General features: G+C 41.7%; 1 pseudogene across 1 annotated transcript; it reads left to right on the top strand.

Annotated features, from left to right (window-relative positions):
* The first annotated feature begins 1,201 nt into the window (after positions 1-1,201).
* Positions 1,202-1,723, top strand: LOC149827002 (mitochondrial import receptor subunit TOM7-1 pseudogene; annotated as a pseudogene). The gene has a single exon (XR_016435131.1). The product of XR_016435131.1 is annotated as a mitochondrial import receptor subunit TOM7-1 pseudogene (transcript).
* The last annotated feature ends 4,880 nt before the right edge of the window (positions 1,724-6,603 follow it).

Below are 6,603 nucleotides of genomic sequence, written 5' to 3'. Positions count from 1 at the left end.
TGCATGGGAAGGAAATCAGGGATCTGTGGATTCAGAGCAGATCAAGTGATTTGGCATCCTCACCGTCCACAATGTACACAAGGACATAGTCCTTGTGGGTTTTAAGCAATGGACGGTGAAGATGTCAAATTTTCTTAAAGTGATTTGACAGATCACCCGATCTGCTCTCGTGAAGTTTTTCTTCTCAAAGTGAAAACAAACCTGCCAAAAACCATTACCTATCTCGGCCCGTTATCAATCAACTTGGAGCTTGGCTGAAACTTCAATCGTGACTCGGTGGGATCCTTAATCGGACCGAGTCATCGAGTCAGCCGGTTTGATGCAGCTTTGTTGAACTTTTTTCATGAAGATCGGAGAAATCACAATAGAAATCAGAGATGTGGCCATGGTAAGACTCAGTCTGTGGTACCTAGGTCATTGTCCCGTTGGATTTAAACTGTATCACCCCCTCTTGAACCCTAGGTGGCTTTGCTTAACTTTTTCTTTTTGATATTTACACAAGGAAACCACCTGCAAGATCAGAGATCTAGCTGCGCTGACTTTGCCTGCTGTACATACAGTCACTGTTCTAGCAGCGTAAAATTCCATGGGCTTACCCTTTGTCATCAAAAAGTTACCATGCTTGGGTTTGCGCAAGGGATGATGCCACTGGGATTTGAACCTAGGCCACCTACCTAACGGCTTAGCCCCAATCTCACATTGCCAAACCTCTTTTGGGCCGCTTTGCTTAACTTGAAAAATATATTTATTACAACTAATTTCCTAGCTCTTTCAAGCTTCTAAGTAGAACAGTACTTTGAACTCAATATCGGGCTTAAGCTTTACAAGGTTCTCTTTTGATCATCCTAGTATTTTGGTTTCTATGCTAGGGTAGGGAGACCCCGAGTTAAAATAAAAGAAAAAAAGAAAAAAACTATCCTTTTGTCCACCTTTTCCAATCATAATTTCTATCATCTATGTTCACCAAGGACACCAGCCACACAAGATGGGTTCCTTAAAATGAAATACCAATTAAACCTATCGAAAAAAATGGTAATTGAGCTCATCAAGCAATTCAAAAGATGGAAGCATTCATATATTCTAAACTGGGCCGTATATCAGCAATTTTTCTAAATATTAGGTGCATTACAGAAACAACCATGTTCTTAATTCACAAAATTTAAGCTCCCAAAATATCACCTTTTCTAGGGTTTTTGAGAGAGAGAGAGAGAGAGAGAGAGAGAGAGAGAGAGAAAGATGGCGTCGCGTGTTTCTTCTAGGGGCAAAGGGAAGTCGGCGAAGTTTCTGAAGGGATCGGAGGAGAGTTCGACGGCTAAGTGCGTGAAGGAATGGACTACGTGGTCGATGAAGAAGGCCAAAGTGATCACCCACTACGGCTTCATCCCTCTCATAATCATCATCGGCATGAATTCCGAGCCCAAACCCCAGCTATCTCAGCTTTTGAGCCCCGTTTGATGCGATTCGAACGACACCCACATCTCGAACTTTGTCGAAGTCTCTCTTTTTTAGCATGCCATCATGATGTATGCTTGGTTTTCTTGACAAGAGTTCATATGGGAACGAAGTAATCCTTCCTTCACTACTGTTGGTTTGGTGTTTTAGGTCTTCTTATGATGACATAATGTTTGTTTCGATGAAATAGTTCTTATTTACAGGCGGTTTTGAGTATTTGGAGCTTGTGTCATGATCAAATATTTAGTTATTTATGTGAAAGAGTTTGCTACTTGCCTCTCAGTTATATGGTTTGGTGTATTTCCTCTACTTTTTCTTGTGTATACAACTTTAGAAGGTAAATACGACGTATAATTGCCTTCTGAATATCACGGTGAAATGAATGTCATGGTGGAGTTTCACCGCATGATCTAGCTTGCTTGTTACATATATATGTTGCCTATTGTTCAAGGATGCTTGGGAGGTTTCATGATTTAGTGGAATCTTCGATCGGTGTTGATTGCCATGTATCGAATTCTGAAGCAGAAGCTTCTTTTGCACCTAGTGATGATTATGGTGGTCTTCAGTATTTTGAACAGTGATATGTTTGAGCAATTTGAATGGATTCAATGGGATCTTCCATCGGGGTTTATTGCCATGTATTAAGTGGTTTGTTTGGGAGATTTGAATAAACTGAGTATGTTTGAAGGACAAACTGAGTATTTTGATTATAGTGTTCGCCTTTATTTTCTATGTGAAGGTGGTTGTATGTTATACTCTCTTCTGGTTATGTTATAGATTTAATGCCTCTCTCTTGATTCAAAAGCCTCTAGAGCTCAACTGAATCCTAGAATACATATGCGTGAATTGTTGTTTCTCCTAACTGGTCTCTGAGACTTGGAAGGTTGCATTGTAGACCCTAACTATGTCTGAAACCAATGAAAACTACTGATCGTTAGTGTTATTTTCCTTTTCTTTTTCACTTAAAGTGGTTTTATTATGCCAGAGAATTCATGAAATCTTTTACACTCACAGCAAACTGGTGACTTTTAGGACAGGCTGGCCCTAACTCGGTGGTAGACCAGCCTACTGTTGCAAATATGTGAACAATGAGAATGCACTTTAATAAAGTTCTTGGTTTGAGATGACAAGCAAGGGAAAGACATCCTTGATTTAGGGATTTAGAGGAATAGAAATAGAAATTTCTTGTCCTTCGCTGTTAAGGCAAACTTTTGGACTTAGAAAAATCACTATATGAAAAAGCATAGATACATATCAAATGTTGTGATTCTGAATAAAGTTTGCTATGGATGAATGTTAAAGGATGGGCAATTAACAAAGTAATTTTTTTTCAGGTCTATTTTAATTCCTTTCTTTCGATAAGGAGTTGTTTATTGGCCTTCTAAAAGGTAGGGTTGCTTCACTTCATTACTCATAAAATCTCTTTATCTTAGTGGTGTCAGAACTTGGAAAAAAAATTTAGTTTAAAATTTTAATCTGGATATTGCTTATGAGCCAACTCATGCATGCTTTGTCTTACTAACCCACAGTTGTATGTCTCAAGTTAATGCATCAGTAGTCACATTAAGGTTGGATGTCATTATGTACATGTTATGATGAAAAGACAAGCTGTTACAAGTTGTTTACCTCTATGCAATATGGTTTCTGAGGTTGAACCTTATAGAATAGAAATCCCTAAGGGCCTTCTCCAAGAATTCTACTTTCATGAACACATGCTTGTCCAAAATTGCAACATTATCTTGGTGGAATAATTTGTAAGCTGTGGAAAACAAAACCTTGTTATTTAATGTGATTAGAATTAAAACAAGATGGTGGATGGATCGTGGTGGTATTCCTCCAACCTGAGTCTTGTTGTTGTTCTTTAGCAAATAACAGGAGACTTATTTCCAGCTTTGACGAATAATCTTATATAGCACTGTGGACAAATTATGCCATAAGGCCCTATGAGTTCAAATTCACAGTTGTACAAAACTAGAAATTTAGTTTTCATATGTTTTTGGTATCGATGTAGGTGGAACCTGAATTCGTTGTTTCATCTACAACTTTCTAATGGTTCTAAATTTAATAAGTAGGATGAAACTTCTTCACTGATTATACATTATCATGGTTCTAAATTTGGTGCATATGTTGAAAGTTGAAACCTTCTTCATTGATGAAAGTTGAAGGTTGGTAAACTTCTTCACTGATTATCATGGTTGATTAACTCTAAGTTTTCATGTTGGACTGTTCCAGGATCTGATGCAAGTTGTACCGAGATTGAGTTCCTAATTACATGTGGGATGTTGTTGGGTTTAGTCTGTTGACATAACTGTTCTTGACAGAGGGACGCCCAATCTTTTCTAGATAAGTAAAATCAAGGATTGATCTGACATATCATATATTCCTTGAGCAGCATGGCGATACTTACCTGTGTCATGTTGGGTTTATTTGGAGATTACATGTGTCAGATGCTTCCAATTATTGACCCACTGAGGACCACTGAAGACTTGGAAGGAGCCTGAAAGAGGAGATAAAAAATTGTAGGGTGTTTAGCTGCATCTTTAGATAGGAAGGAATGGAGAAAGAGGGGCTTATAAAACCAAACCCATATAGTTGGAATGAGGCTGGATGGTGGTGATGATGATGACGATGACAATTTACAGTTGTTTCTTTTATTGGAAACTCAACTGCAGATAAGGAACGAAGAAAGAGGACTCATAAAGCCAAAACCAAATAGTTGTGATAGGGTTTGATGGCAGTGATGATGATGATGAACCCTGTACAATAAGGATGACACTTGATGGCAGTAATGATGATGACGACGATTTACGATTTTTCCTTATGTTGGAAACAAAACCGCAACTATATCAGTTTGTTGGGAGGAGGAAGAAGAGGAAATAGCTTTCACAAGGGAGATATATTGACATATATATTGAGTTTATCATATTGCTAGTCTGGTCATTAGACAGAAATTTGCAATCCTAGCTTAAAATTGCCTGTTACCGTCTGGATCTCTTGCCTGGTGGGGAATCATTTCTTCCCCTATTAATGCAATGTGTGAAATTCTTTCTACACATGATTCTTGTATCTCCTGTAGTAACATCTTGCTACATCTAACCCTCAAATTTCTTTTTAAAATTTAAAATTTAAGGTTTTCTTTTCATGACTTCCAAAATGATATGCTAGTATGACAATAATTAAGGTTCCGTATCTTTTTCTGAGTTTTACCTGCATGCCTAGTCCTAGTAATTATCTTGAAGGCTTGGCACAAGCAACAAGTTTGTTGAAGCTGTCCATTATAATGATCAGAGCTGAACAAGCCAACAGCCTGATCTATTGACCATCTGGGAGCCGCTTAATTATATAGTGTGAAGGTAACAGCATAAGGTGAGGGTAGCTGAATTTGGCACAATAACCTGAACTGTTGATCTTGTGGGACTAATCATCCGGCCCATTTTACTGTTGCTGCAGCAGCAATCTTGTCTGCTGAGCCCTTCATGTCATTTTGGTTGGGTTGCATTTTTTCTGCTTATTTTGTCTGTTGGTTCTTTAAACGAATGTCCATTAGCCAAGGTCATTGTCCACATTTTTTTTGGGTTTTTTCTTGCCCTCTTTGTAGCTTTAGGTATATCATGTTGGGATTAACCACCAAGTTGGTATTGGTTACCCACGATGTGGGTAACGCTCCCCATGAATGTGCTCCTTCCGTTAAACCTGCATTGAAATAAGAGGGAACAGTTACTCAACCGTTCCCATTTTGTGCTTTATAAATACTGGGTATCATGAGCGACCCAGCATCAAAGACGAAAGGGGAAATAGAGGTCGACTCACCGGTAGCATTCGGAGGCCTGCGCTTGTGGTGGCTGCAGACCGGCTGAGTTGAAGGAAACCCCTCTCCGGCAAGCACAACAACTCGTTAATGGCCGCTTCAGGTATGTTGTGTGTTTCATTTTTGTAGGGGCTGCACAATGGCTGGTGACGGAGACGCCGATGCACCAGACCGGCGGTGGAAAACCTCCACCGGACCCAACATTGGGTTATGGGCCCACACTGCGTTTTTCGCTGCGAGGGTTCCAACATCTGTCACCTTTGGGCGACAGTGTTTTCCAGTGATTGTCGCCATGAGGCGATAGAGCTTCTTCCGACAGAGGAGGATCGCCGTGGGGCGATGTTACAGGCTGTCGACAGAAGGTCGCCGTGGGGCGACATGATGTCAACGGCAGCCGGCGACTGTCGCCGTCAGGCGACAGACAACAAAAAAAAATAAGGGTTTTAGGGTTCTTACCTGAGGCCATTAGGCCGATGGTTCTTTCGCCGTCGCCGGAGACTGTCGGGCGGTGTCACCGTTTTTCTGGATGATGACGAACCGCCAGAGTAATCGCCGACGACTGTGGAAACGTCGGACCTTTGTTTTTTTTTCTTGTTTCGTCGGCGGGTGGCTATTTCTGTCGGACATCGGAGCGCCGGCAGGCGGCGTGGGTCGCCGGCAGGCGACATTGGTCGTCGGCGGGCGACATTTTTTGCCGGCAATGAAAAAGGGAAAAACCCCTCTTTTCAGAAAATCGGGGTTTTCTGCCCCTTTTTCATTTTTTTTATCATGGTGGAACCGGATCGGGTCCGACCCGGATCTTGTAAACTTCGTGTCAGACCCGGATCCGGTTATTATCCGGTCTGGCGCGAATCCAGTAAACCCTGGACCGACCCTGATCCAATTTATTACCGGGTCCGACCCGGATTCGGTTACAACTGGGTCAGACCCGGATCCGGTTTTTACTGGGTTCGACCCGGATCCGGATCTTACCGGGTCTGACCCGGATTCGGTTCTTACCGGGTCCGACTCAGATCGAGATCTTAACCGGGTCTGACCCAGATCCAGTCTGTACTGGGTCTGACCCGAATCCAGTCTGTACCGGGTCTGACCCGGATCCGATTACAGTCGGGTCTGACCCGGATCCAGAAGGGTCCAGGCACTATTTGGCCTGAACCGGATTAGGGACAGATTCGGCCCCTTTTCGGGACCGGTTCAGAGTCGTTTTTGGCCGGTTCTTTCCAGCTTCTCACCGGATCCGAGATGCTAAGACCATGTTTTCTTAAATATAAGAAAATGCAGGGATTTTGGCATACGGTTATAGGGTTTTTATGAACTTTTGTTCATACTTGACCTGGTTCATA

This window comes from Nuphar pumila, chromosome 10, assembly GCF_984573655.1.
Source record: "Nuphar pumila chromosome 10, dmNupPumi1.hap1.1, whole genome shotgun sequence".
NCBI classification, from domain to species: Eukaryota; Viridiplantae; Streptophyta; class Magnoliopsida; order Nymphaeales; family Nymphaeaceae; genus Nuphar; species Nuphar pumila.
Note: the sequence above shows the minus strand (reverse complement) of the source record. Positions and strands in the feature narration are given on the sequence as shown.